At 36.1% G+C, this 14,854-nt stretch overlaps 1 non-coding gene across 1 annotated transcript; it reads right to left on the bottom strand.

Moving 5' to 3' along the window:
• Nucleotides 1–8,638: 8,638 nt before the first annotated feature.
• On the bottom strand, nt 8,639–8,745 carry LOC122817451. Its single transcript, XR_006367268.1, has one exon. It is a non-coding gene; the product is annotated as a U6 spliceosomal RNA (small nuclear RNA).
• Between the last annotated feature and the right edge of the window lie 6,109 nt (nt 8,746–14,854).

Raw genomic sequence — 14,854 nt, 5'->3', positions numbered from 1 at the left:
GACATTTTTTATTTCAGTTAATCTGCTGTGTTATAGAAGCACTAACTTTGTCAGATGAGACTTGATCGTTTAATGCTTTCAGAGCTATGGTTGCTATGCATAACCAGTACACATTTCAGATCATACCATATCAGAGTAAACACAACTAGTCCAGGGTTTTGAATTTTATTGACAGGCAGTTACATTTTTATTTATATATAACCTATGTGACACTATTACTGTAATATTGTCGCTTTATTCAGTTCAAACCATACCCAATTTTAATACTGCCAGGTGACATTCTACTCCTTTATATTTATTTGGTATGAATACTACAAGCTAGATTGTTACTCACCAGCCTCGCGAAGCAGACTTTGCAAACAGCTGGCATGGGCTTCCTGGTTCACAGCCTGCTCAGCTGTAGCTGCAATGAAGATAGAGAAACATTTATGCATACCTATCCATCACATACAAAGGCTGGACTTTGGTAAACAATTCTTGATATGAATACTGACACATGCCAGGGGCATCACCCCTCTGCCATGCTTCTTGGATCTACTGGTCCAAGAGTTCCTTCTTCCTCCACTTCAAGTCGGCATAGTGGTGCCTGACCTGCTCATCAGTCTGAGGGATGCCAGTGGCTCTAGTGAAGTCAACAGTGAGACTTTCCCAGGCCTCTGCTTTATATTAGGAGTCCTAGTACTGTTCCTCTGTTCCTGCAGCAGTCTCACTTCATGGTTTTTCACTAGGAATCCTAGCATGACCTTGGACTCCTGTATGCCCCATTGCTGCACCAGAAAGAACATGCCCTCTCCAACTCCTGCCATACTGCCCACAGTGGGGAGGTACAACCAGTTATGGGCTGTATTCCCACCTGTGAGGTTTAAATATGGCCGATTTCCCACCCCTTGCCATGATTGGACGGTTTTGAATATGCTGAGCTAAGCTATGAGCAAACCTGCTTAGCTAAGGTTTGCATTGCCTAAAGGAGAAGGTTCAACACTGCTTACCAATGGGCAAATCCATTTAGCTAGACTACTCATTACTTAGTATTCATATTTACACAATACTTACACCCGGTCAGCATAGCTGTGCAATGCTTAGCATTGCTTATGTTTTATATTATGGAGTACCAACTGTATGGGATTAATTCATCATTCCTGACCTATTTTAAATTAGTTTATCTTCCCTGGCATCCCCCAGTGTTGTTTCATTCCATTTATTCTTGTGTGACTATACTGTATGGGGCACTTGTGTTTCTATGGGGGTTTCACAACTTCAGTATACTAACACCACACATCTGGGCCTACTACACTACTCTGGTTGAGAAATATAAGTTACTTAATACATAAATCCACAAAATAAAAATTTTACTGATTTCACATGCAAAATGGAAATGGCTTTGGTGGGGCTCAGACAGTGAATCACTACATACAAAGCATACACTCTAACTACTACACTATTGCAGTGCTTCTTATGTTGGATGCCTTTTGTTGTTTAACTTCTTTTGCCACTTAAGCTGGGCTAAGCATAAACGTTACTATTGCCCAGATTAAACAAATGGACCACAATGCTTAAAGCAAAACACAGGAAAGAATTTATTTTATATCCAGTTAAGCACTTTTGTCCCAAAAGCCACTCCATACAAGCTTTTAAATACAATCCAATAACTAATCAAAAGTACTCATGTGACCATTAAAACTTTGTCAATCAGTTAATAAAAAATAAAACTGTCATACCTAAATAAACAAACCCAAAACTTTTACATGTGCCTCAAAACCCTATATAAAAATAATGTATACATTTTGCACCCTAATCTTTAAAATGGTGAGAAATTAGATGTTGTCATTTAAACCTGGATGTGTGGTGGAATTTAATTTTAATTGCCACTGTAATTCTTTTCTTTCAATCTCTAATTCCCACCACCCACCCCTAACATTTTTTGGGATGATATCTAAGATACCATACTGAAACTTACTAAAACCTGCACAGACGAGGATGTGTCTGTATAAAGCATTGTTAGAATTCCCTTTGACAATTGTATAAAGATGTTCATAAATCCTTTTCCTTAATTGCCTCTCTGTCTTCCCCACATAAAAAAATCCACAAAATTGACAAATAGCAATGTAAATTATATCTCTGGTTGTGCAGTTACCCTTTTTCAAATAAATTTTAAAAGTAATATCGTGAATATGTAAAACCAAATTTTCTAAAATGTAGAGACACTGTTTACAGGCTCCACAATGTGAAGTACCTTTAGAATGAGAAATTGTGGGGGTCTTAATGTGCTCAAAATAAAATCTTAGTTTTCTACTAGTTTTAAAGACAAATTGTGGTCCATTCCCAAGGGACTGAAGAACTTCCGAATAATCCTTGAAAATAATCCAATTCCTAGAGATTATTTCTTTGATCTCCTTATAACCAGACCCAAAGGGAATGATAATTGTGTTGGTGAAAACATACACACACATTTGCTTGTTGCGCCTTCACTGCTGTCTCCTTTTTGATAATGCAATGATATCACAAATATTCCTCAGATACCTTTAGCAACTTTGTTCTGAACCAGTTTCATATTATGACACCCAGACAGATGTTATGAAAAAATCCTTAATGCATGGAAAAGTTTGATATAAGCAGCATTTTTCAATGCTAATCATAGAGTTCAAAACTCTATTTATGATATTGTTCTTTTCTTTTTCTGAGAATAAAAGTAGAGTAAGATCATTTGTAAGGCAGTTCATCAGAATTTTAAAATGGTTGATGAAAGCATTCAGACAAGGCAGAATTAACATAGTATCTTGTTCTGCCCCTGCAGTAAGGCTAAACTATGTATGCTTTCTATGTCTGTCACCTTTTGCTTTTTACTTGTAAGGCCCTAAACTCCTTATTATTTCAGATAAACAATGCCACTGTCAGCCATGGGCTTATGGATGTAGTTATTTCACAGTAAACTAGAGACTTGACAGTGGATACTACAAGCCAGTGGCTGGAATAACTAATGCTGTCCTTGAGAAGTCCAGATTTGGTGTGACAGTATTCCTAATGCAATTGGCTACCAAACAGCCTTACTTTGCTACCATTGGTTTATTCAGACTATTCGCATCAGATGGTAGTAATACCATGTCCTCTTTTAAGGACAAACCCATTGCTGCACACTCACTGGCTTTAGCAGTTCATTAGATATTGACTGACGCTCCCTTACCATGTTAGTGATTGGGAATGATATCACAATCACAGTATTCCTTTGTAACCATCTACTTTTCTGAGAGAAACTTTTCTGAAATGACCATAACTGCGATGTCATAGGCAATGATGTCAAAGAGACCTGTCATATTTGTTTTGAATGAAACTTGCAAGTATCACAGAATCACATCTTGACAGACCAAATTGTTGCCTGGAAGTTAATGAAAGTTTAGAAGGGGGGGTACTTTTAGCTAGATGCTGGGTTACATTGTTGTCATACATGACATGCTGGTAAATAAATGAACAGTGTCATTGCTTCTGAGGAATTTTTACCTAGTAGATTAAAGAATGAATTGGTGGTATTCAACAAGTTTGAACTGGTAAGACTCCAGGAGAGGTGTATGCGGGGAGTAAAGAAATCAGGGAATGGAAGGAGACAGAGAGAGAGAGAGTGCGTATGCAAAGTGTGGAGGATGAAAGTAAATAAGTCAGATATGGGTTAGGTAGGGTAGCTGGGAGACAGAACTCTATCTTTATTCATCTGAACTTGCTGCTTGCATAGACTTGTTTAAATTTGCATAGCTTAAATTTGTTCACACACTATATCATAAAGATTTATCTCTGATGTGCTTATTTGTGAATGTTGATGCTGAATTACTGATACATTGCTTATGAAGCTACTGTTTGTACAGACCAGATTAAAGTTGCTTATTTCAAATCCTTGAAATACTCTGCACTGCTGCTTCAGCACACTTTGTGCAACAGAGATTTATATCAAATGTACTGATCTGTAAATAATGGCATTGTATTAGCAAAATACTGCATCTTTGTGAAGCTGGAGAAATAATAACTGCATATGGAGGTGTTTAATACTATTCTGCTGTTGATGTGATAATTTACCTTTATGCAATTAGAAAAAGGCTGTTGATCTTGAAATTAGTTGAAAAGTAATCCTTGCAGGTGGATTTCTATTGCTATTTAATTTTTTGTGTTGCTTAAGTTGGGCTAAGCATAGCTAAGCAACAGGCACACCCACACAGCTATGCTTAAACTTTATTGCAGATGTAAAAAAAAAAGAAAATTTGTTTGTTGGGGACTGTGCTTTGCAAACATTGATGACATGTAACTTTTCACAGTATGTCCAGATTTTTGCCTTATATTCTTTGTCCAGTTTTCATAAACATGTGGCTTTCTGGAACATCACTGAAGACTGAAGTCTGACAATAATGACAGACATTTGTGTTTTAGACTTCATACCCTTCAGAAAATTCATGCTAATGCAAAATCTGTTATTCTATCAACTTTCTAAGTTTGTGATAGCAATATTTAATAACTGTTCCCCTATTGTCCAGATTTCTTATTCTAACGGGTTGGAGGTGTGATGAGCGATCTCGCTCCTTTTTAATTGCCGTACAGCAATTCTGGTGCGCAGGGGGCATGTGTATTGTGAGAGCACTGCTCTCAGACACATCCCCTGCGCTCATACACATCCCTGTGTATGTATTAGAGCACAGCAGTGTGCCTTCATGAATATGCATGGCGTGTTGCCGTGCTGCACGGGAATAGTCCCTACAATGCAGGAATAAGCTATTCCTGCATAGAAGTTTGCTGTATCCCGGGCAATGTCTTTAGCCACTGCAGACAGATAATAAACTTATATATGCATTAACTAACATTTATATTATAGCTATAACCTCACTTGACAACTCATTAAAAGAATTACCCAACTAAACCATATGCTTACAGATTCATGTTATAGATTCCCTAGCCATACTTAATTTGCATGTTTTTACAACTGTCCATGTCCTCAGCATGTACTACTTCCAACAGACAACATTTGTGACTCCCTGTTGAATACCTTTATCCTTATTATATCAACAAGGGAGCAATAATATCAATTCAGTATCAATGTACTATACCAATAAAGAATGTATTTGAATAACAATCTTAGACTTATTTTTCTCATGTGGAAAAGGGAGTGGGGAAATATAGTTAACTTGCAGGAGTTCATTAACCTATTCAGACTGCAAGCACACTTTAGTTTGATCATATCTAGAACCTAATAGGTTTCTACATTCATAGGTAGGTACTAGGCTATCGGCCCATAGGCCTACGTAAGCCTACCCAACAAGGTTCCCTGGCTTACGCCACCCAAGAAAGTTATTTTCCTGTGCAACTGTCGTGCAGAGACACAGAAGTGATCCCCAGGGTGTATTTCCTATTTCCCATCCACTCATCAAGATTTTTCTTGAAGAGTGCTAATGAAGAACTTTGCTTGACATAGATGGGTAGCCTGTTCCAGAGTATGGGAAGTCTCTGGGACAGGAATCTATCCCTCCAGCATGTCCTGTTTATTGTGGTGACAAGGTTTAGGTCCCTAGAGCGTGTAGCTCGGAGGGATTGGGATTTCTTTAGGTGTAGCATGTCCAGCAGCTCCAGGTTTGACATAGCTTTATATGTTAGGCAGAGATCACCTCGGAGTAGGCGATATACTATGGAGTAAACCTGGAATTTTTTGAAGCGGTCAGTGTAGGGAATTTGTTTGAGGCCAGTAATCCTCTTTGTGAGGTACTTCTGTGGCCTTTCCAGCTGTTGCAGATGTCTTGTGAGGTACATTCCAAAAGGGGCGTTGTACTCTATAATGGGTCTATTGAGTGTCGAGTAGACGAGAACAATTACCTCTTTTTTCCTGGATGAGAACCCTTTTATGATGAAGTGTGCCATGTAGAAGGACTTCCTGACTACTGTGGTGATGTGACTATCAAAGGAGAGACTACTGTCCACCTGGGTCCCATGGTCTCTTATCACACATTCGGTGTCAAGTAGATTGCTGCCTATGTTGTAGTTCATGGGTACAGAGTTTTTACCAAAGGGGATGACACTGCACTTTTTGGCACTGAGCTTGAGGCCATGGCTCTAAGAGTCTCACATATTTACAGTCATCTTCACATTTATATAGCACAACATCTTATCTCATAAGCTGCCATACAACTGTCAAAGAACATGCATCCAAATTAAAAACTAATCAATAGCACTCCTGATTCTTTATGCCAGACCTCCCCTAATAACATTCAAATATTTTGAGTCAAATAATCTCACTCATTCCTAAGGAATCAAATTAGTTATTTTTATAACCTGCATGTAAAAATGCATGGAGACCCTATAACAAGAGGAACATGACCAGCACATATGAACATTTAATCAAAAGGTCTAACTTATCATCTCCATGCATGCAAACATTTTACTCACCTACTTCACATTTACAATGCACAGATAACTTTGGTCACACTCAGATACTTCATTTCATCAACCTCCTTCCAGAAAATACAGAAGATGAATCTAATAAACGCACATTTCTTCATTAGTTGCACTGAAACACAACTTTCAGAACCCAATAGTCATCTTAAATTATGCAATCTAATTAAAACAAATGACCTTGTAAAATCATCATTTCCCATCAAAAAATGTATTAAACCTTTCCTATTTCTACCATTCAACTATTCAGTATAATCTCCCATTCATTCTCTGACTAGTAATAACATACATTCTCACACACCTAATTCAAAAAAGTAACCAATTTTACTGAGAAAAAAATGAATTAAAATGAAAAATTCTACCAAACTTATTACTATAATATCTAGTACAAAACATTGTCTTACAACATGCTTGTCTACAAATTACTACACTGGCCTAAATAAATATTTATCTAAATGGTATATTTATCAGTTGGTCACCTTCCAAATTACAATCATGATTATTGATATATTGTCCATTATATTATACCAGCAAATAAGACAGAGCCTAATTTAGTTAGAAAATCATCCATTTTAACTCCTACAGTTTTTCACATATATAATGGAACATCATTCCTTCAAATATTTTTCATTCTGGGACACAATATCAAAAATGGAAATGCTAACAAATGAAGTACTGTGTGACTGAAACATATCAAATATCACCAAGATGTCAACAGTCTCCAAGTAAGATGTATATGTAATGATCAGTCAATCAAACACTCTCTAACGATCATCATATTTCCTAATTATATATGTGTGTGTGTGTGTGTGTGTGTGTGTGTGTGTGTGTGTGTGTATAGTATATATATATATTTATATATATATATATATATATATATATATATATATATATATATATATATATATATATATATATATATATATATATATATATATATATATATATATATATATATATATATATATATATATATATATATATATATATATATATCCTAAAAACACACATCTCTACAGTTCAGTGTGCTGTGCTTAATTGTCTTTAACTTTATGCACACTTGTTGTTGTTTGTCTTTCGGCTTTTTCCGGGTAAGGGGTCACCACAGCGGAACTCCGGTCCGCTAATGATTGGCAGCAGATTTTTACGAAACGCAGAGCTGCCAACTCAACACCCAACCTTCAACGAAGGCACGCCCATTTACGCACGCATGTCTTTCGAACGCTACCCCAACCGCGGGGAGGACATGCAGACTCCATACAGAAGGCACTGCCAAGCCTCGAATGGGAGAACCTCTTGCTATGAGGTAAAACGCTACCGCTGTACCACCGCAGAATTCACTAAAGAAACTAAAATTCCATTCAGTATTTAGGAAATGTGTAATTTTATTTCTAATGCTCATTTCCACATGTAAAATGGAAAATTGACCCTTCAAATCACTATCACCGTGTAACTCATCTTCATCCACCATTCGTCATGACTCAAAATGCAGTTTTGTCTGAGACATAAATCAAATACTATATTTCTCAGATTTAAAATTCAGTTCTTGTGGCATAACCTTGTAATACTGTTTATACTAAACTCTGGGAATTTGTAAACATCTCCCCCACTGGGAAGAAACACCTTCAGTACCAATGGAAAAATTCAGTTTTCACTTTCAAATCCTTCTTCCACACTCAGTCATAACTTCAATAAATTTCTATATCTTAGAAAAATAGTCTCAGAAAAATCATGGTTGACCACCTTCCACAAAATACATTTTAACTGAGCTTACAAATCTGTCAAAGAACCTGCTCCTTCTCATATCAGGTCACAAATTGCACTAAAATAAATTGTAGCATATTTAATTCTATAATTAGCAAACAAAGGTAAACAATATGTTTCATCAATATTCAACACTGGTCAGTATTTTGCATTCACTTTCACAAAGTCCAAATAAACCAGTTCTTCTTTTCTGACTGGAGCTTCCCTAATCTTAGGTTTAATTTTTTGTCCTAATCTTCCAGAATTACTGACATTTTTAAACGTGTGAGATCATTAACTAATTCATAAGCATGTGGCACAAGAAACCAGTCCATTTCCCCAGTTGGCCTAAAGCACTGTCTGGTTAAATGATTTGCTCATAGTCATCACACAATGAGTGAATAGATACTGGATGAGTTTAACCCTGGACTGCAAGAAACAGCAGCTCATAGCCTTAATCTTATGTGTTAATTACCAAACTACTACAGAGCACATCACAGATTAGCATGTCATCTTGGTATTGAGGCTGTGCTAATCTTTCCTGTATCATGTCAATTTTAGTATATATGCTACCCAGGCAAGCATGAAGTTGGAGTTCCCCTGTAGAGAATTGTAACCCCATCTCCTATGTGGCAGACAAGGATGTTCATCAATGTTGTTACAAGGAAGACCATCTTCCTACATATTTCAGATGAGTTGTTTCTAATCTTAAGAATGAAACTAGACACTTGGCCAAAAACAGCTACTATTGCCCAAATTAAACAAATGGACCACAACGGTTAAAACAAAACACAGGAAATAATTTATTTTACATCCAGTTAAGCGCTTTTGTCCCAAAAGCCACAGAACTGAATAAAACACTCCATACAAGCCTTTAAATACAATCCAATAACTAATCAAAAGTAATCATGTGACCATTAAAACATTGTCAATCAGCTAATAAAAATTAAAATTGTCATACCTAAATAAACAAACCCAGAACTTTTTCACGTGCCTCAAAAAGCCTATATAAAATAATTTATACATTTTGTGCCCTAATCTTTAAAATGGTGAGAAATGAGATGTTGTTATTTAAACCTGGGGGTGTGGTGGAATTTAATTTTAATTGCCATTGTAATTCTTTTCTTTCAATTTCTAATTCCCACCACCCACCCCTAACATTTGTTGGATTATATCTGAGATACCAAACCGAAATTTAGTAAAACCTGCTCAAATGAGGGTGTGCCTGTATACGCCATTGTTAGAATTCCCTTTGACAATTGTATAAAGATGTTCATAAATCCTTTTCCTTAATTGTCTCTCTGCCTTCCCCACATAAAAAAATCCACAAAATTGACAAATAGCAATGAGATTATACCTCTGGTTGTGCAGTTACCCCTTTTCAAATACATTTTAAAAGAAATATTGTGAAGATGTAAAACTGGATTTTCTAACATGTAGAGGCACTGTTTACAGGCTACATAATGTGAAGTACCTTTAGAATGAGAAATTGTGGGGGTCTTAATGTGTTCGAAACAAAATTTGAAGTTTCTACTAGTTTTAAAGACAAATTTTGGTCCATTCCCAAGGGTCTCAAAAACTTCAGAATAATTCTTGAAAGTAATCCAATTCCTAGAGATTATTTCTTTGATCTCCTTATAACCAGACCCAAAGGGAACGACCATTGTATTGGTGAAAACACACACACATTAGCTTGTAGCACCTTCACTGCTGTCTCCTTTTTGACAATGCCATGATATAAAAAATATTTCTCAGATACCTTCAGCAACTTTGTTTTGAACCAGTTTCATATTATGACACCCAGACAGATGTTATGAAAAAATCTTTAATGCATGGAATAGTTTGATACAAGCAGCATTTTTCAATGTTAGTAATAGAGTTCAAAACTCTATTTATGATATTGTTCTTTTCTTTTTCTGAGAATAAAAATAGAATAAGATCATTTGTAAGGCAGTTCATCAGAATTTTAAAATGGTTGATGAAAGCATTCAGACAAGGCAGAATTAACATAGTATCTTGTTCTGCCCCTGCAGTAAGGCTAAACTATGTGTGCTTTCTATGTCTGTCACCTTTTGCTTTTTACTTGTAAGGCCTTAAACTCCTTATTATTTCAGATAAACAATGCCCACTGTCAGCCATGGGCTTATGGATGTAGTTATTTCACAGTAAACTAGAGACTTGAAATTGGATACTACAAGCCAGTGGCTGGAATAACTAATGCTGTCCTTGAGAAGTCCAGATTTGGTGTGACAGTATTCCTAATGCAATTGGCTACCAAACAGCCTTACTTTGCTACCATTGGTTTATTCAGACTATTCACATCTGATTCCAATAATACCATTTCCTCTTTTAAGGACAGACCCATTGCTGCACACTCACTGGCTTTAGCGGTTCATTAGATATTGACTGACGCTCCCTTACCATGTTAGTGATTGGGAATGATATCACAATCACAGTATTCCTTTGTAACCATCTACTTTTCTGAGAGAAACTTTTCTGAAATGACCATAACTGCGATGTCATAGGCATTGATGTCAAAGAGACCTGTCATATTTGTTTTGAATGAAACGTGCAAGTATCACAGAATCACATCTTGACAGACCAAATTGTTGCCTGGAAGTTAATGAAAGTTTAGAAGGGGGGGTACTTTTAGCTAGATGCTGGGTTACATTGTTGTCATACATGACATGCTGGTAAATAAATGAACAGTGTCATTGCTTCTGAGAAATTTTTGCCTAGTAGATTAAAGAATGAATTGGTGGTATTCAGCAAGTTTGAACTGGTAAGACTCCAGGAGAGGTGTATGCAGAGAGTAAAGAAATCAGGGAATGGAAGAAGACAGAGATTGAAAGTGTGTATGCAAAGTGTGGAGGATGAAAGTAAATAAGTCAGATATGGGTTAGGTGGATAGCTGGGAGACAGAACTCAGTCTTTATTCATCTGAACTTGCTGCTTGCATAGACTTGTTTAAATTTGCATAGCTTAAATTTGTTCACACACTATATCATAAAGATTTATCTCCGATGTGCTTATTCCTGAATGTTGATGCAGAATTACTGATGCATTACTTATGAAGCTACTGTTTGTACAGACCAGATTAAAGTTGTTTATTTCAAATCCTTGAAATACTGTGCACTGCTGCTTCAGCACACTTTGTGCAACATAGATTTATCTCAAATGTACTGATCTGTAAATAATGGCATTGTATTAGCATAATACTGCATCTTTGTGAAGCTGGTGAAACAATAACTGCATCTGGAGGTGTTTAATACTGTTCTGCTCTTGATGTGATAATTTACCTTAATACAATTAGAAAAAGGCTGTTGATCTTGAATTTAGTTGAAAAGTAAACCTTGTAGGTGAAAACTGTTGTTTGTTTTCAGAATTAAATACTTTGGTCCAGGGACTTTGCTTAAACAAGTTACAGTGTGTAGTACTGCACCATCTTGTTTTTTTTTATTTCTGAGTTATAGGTTTCCAGTATATTGTTCTGTGTCAAAGCTTGACTGAATTATGTTTTTGGGTAATGTAAAACTTGTAAAACTTGTATTCTAGCAATTTGGTGTTTAGTTAAGCAATGTAAAGCAGTTAGAAATGAGTAATTTACAATGTTAATTTAGATTATAGCTTCTGCTCAAACAATCCACTGTCGATTTTAAGGAAGCTGGCAAACTATTAAAAATACTGCTAAAGATCACTTTTTGCTTCTGGTCTTAATGCTGTAATACAAGGCACACTTCATAAAAGGCCATTAATGCTGCTGTTAACTGATAGAACTTTTGGAGGTGTAAGGGATTCATACTGGAATGTATTAGCTTGAAATTGTTATGGGATACCAGATATCTAAAATACTGCTGTTCTGTATAAGTAAGACTGTTTATTTAAACTTGCAATTTGGGAGTTATGAACTATATTTTATAAACAGACTTACTAACTATAAGTAAGTATGTTTTCACAAGTCTTAACTGAAGGACTGTGCAATTAAACTTAAGTTGTAAGTTTGTTTACTCAAAATCTACGTTTCTTCACCTCAAAAACTTTATTTCTCTAACAGACTTGTAAGATTGCCCCTTCCACACAGTCTTGAAAGCCATTGTCTTGCCTCTCATTCTGCATAAAATTATCATTTTTTCTGCTAGGAGAGTTTGCAGCCTGCAAGAATTGTTGTTTTGTGGGGTCAATAAACAGAGTGACTCAGCTGAATGCAACTAGGTTAAAACCACCTGCACCACTCAGCCTGCAGCCATTGCTTCTACTAAAAGAAGAGGACACTTTATGTGCTAATTTAGTTTAGTCTTGATAAAGCCATTAGATCTTGACAAGCAGGAATTTCTTACCCATGAGCAGCCTGCCCATCTTTAAAAAAAATGGACATTTAAAGCCTACTGCTACTGTTGACCCATGCCAATAATCTGACTTGTTGACCTAGAAATAATTATCCTGCAGTTGTGGCTTAGGCCCTGTTGCAACAAGATACTTACTGTTTGGAGGTTACCTCTAACAGATTCCGGAAAGAACACTGTTTTGATGTTGGCTAGCTAAACCAAAAGCCTGCAGATTGTTTTCTTTTTCTGTTTTAGTGGCCAGCTTTACTTCACTCAGTCAAGCTATGCATGGCTTTGCCTCACTCTCCACCCTATTCCCATCCCCATCCACCCATATACCATTACATTTATACACTCATAGCCACTTCCAGTGGCATGTATCACCATCCATCATCCAATCAGAAATAAAATCAGCCAATGTTAACACCCAGTAAACTTTTTCATCCTTAACAAGCCCATAAACTACATCTCCCAAAATCCTCTACCACTCAGCTGTATCTCCCATTCCAACACTATGATCCTCTATCTTATCCTAATTTCACTACTAATCTTACTGACAAATCTTACTACTTCACACCACATAACACTATTACAATCCTGTTCATGCCCACCAACCTGACACATGCTCCTCACTATACTTGTATATCCCAGTCACTATATAACTGCAAAATAACTGTCTTAAAAAAACTGCAACACATAAAATTGCACAATAATAAATACAATGGACATTAGACTCCCCTTCTGTCTTCTCCTTCTCAATATTTGCAATAGAAAAGAATATATAATTACACACAAAAACACACATGCTATCCTCAACTCTTTATGACTACTTTACTCCTATAAGTCTGCAGAGATATATAATTATACCCAGGCCACTCAGTCATCATATCCCTCTATAACAAAATCATTTGAAACCAGTCATCGCAATAACTATGCCTTTAGGTCTCAAGCTCCTTAATCGAAATATCTATAGTATCTCCAGTAAAGTACCAGAACTACAAGAATGGGTCTCCTCGTATGAGCCAGATATTTTATCCCTTACCAAATCCTGGTTAAAATCCTACATTAAAGACAAGGATTTCTCCCACAGGGCTACAATGCTATCAGGTCTCATAGAGTAAACAAAGGAGGTGGTGGAGTAGCTATTATATTAATAATGCTAATGTCATAGAGCTGTAGACCTACCCTTAGACAGTGCCCATGTTTGACAAAACTGAAATGTTGTTTACCTTGCCAAAGCTTAAAGCAAAGAAGTCATTGTAATTGCAATCTGCACACATTGACATCTTTGCATGTAACTGCAATCTACATCCCACCAAATAAAAGTTTTGAAGACATACTATCAAATACCACAAATACTGAAACCCACAAAACTATCATACTCAGTGATTTTACCAATAATTGGACTACTCAAAATGAAGGCTATAACATTATCAATCTGTATAACTTTACTCAAGTGATTAATTCTCCCACAAGATTAAATAAAAAGATTAACAAGAATACAGTCCTTCATTGCATATTATCAACAGGCTCATTTCCAGACTTCTTAAGTGATCATCATCTCATCTATGGCATCTGACAATGCAACAAAAGCTATATAAACATCTCTTACAACCTAGTTCAAAACCTCATCAATTTAAATTTAACCTCCTTTACCTCTACACTTAGGCAAACCAACTGGTGTATTCTAAACATTCTTACCTCTAGCTCAAACAGTTTAAAATTTTATTTTTTTTTTATCAGTTCTCAATAGTCAGGTTACACTAAGAAAAATGTGTCAGATCTAATCCAATCCCCTTGGTTTACTAGAAACACCAAACAGTTAATCCAAGAAAGAGATAAAGCATGGAAGCAATGGTATAAAGTCATAACTGAAACCTCCTACCAGACTTATAGATAGCTGAGTAATCTCTCCAAGAAAAACATCCAAACTGACAAAAAAAATCTTTCTTCAACCATCTCCAAAATAATAACCTTTCTAACGCAAAAGGTTATTGGGCAGCCATAAACAAACTTCTAAAACTTGGACAAACTACACAGCGAATTCCCTTAAAATGAAACAAACCAAAACATTGCTCAACAATTCAACTCCCACTTCATCCAAAAAAAAATCTGCAACATTAAAGAATCTACCAGATGACAATTAAATACCCTTCATTTCATTCAAAACAGTATCTCAACATTTTCTCTTCAATCAGTTCCAACTAAAATAATATAAAAAAACAAATCTGAAACCTACATTAGCAACCAACCAATTTTGTTCTGAGTACTTAAAATTTGATCAGATGCCAAACCTTCCTCATATCGATACTAATCAACCGGTCCATATTATTATCATATGGACTCAAGCTATGAAAAAAATACTATCC

Source organism: Protopterus annectens, chromosome 12.part0 (assembly GCF_019279795.1).
Source record: "Protopterus annectens isolate FY-2018-M chromosome 12.part0, PAN1.0, whole genome shotgun sequence".
Classification (NCBI taxonomy): Eukaryota; Metazoa; Chordata; order Ceratodontiformes; family Protopteridae; genus Protopterus; species Protopterus annectens.
Note: the sequence above shows the minus strand (reverse complement) of the source record. Positions and strands in the feature narration are given on the sequence as shown.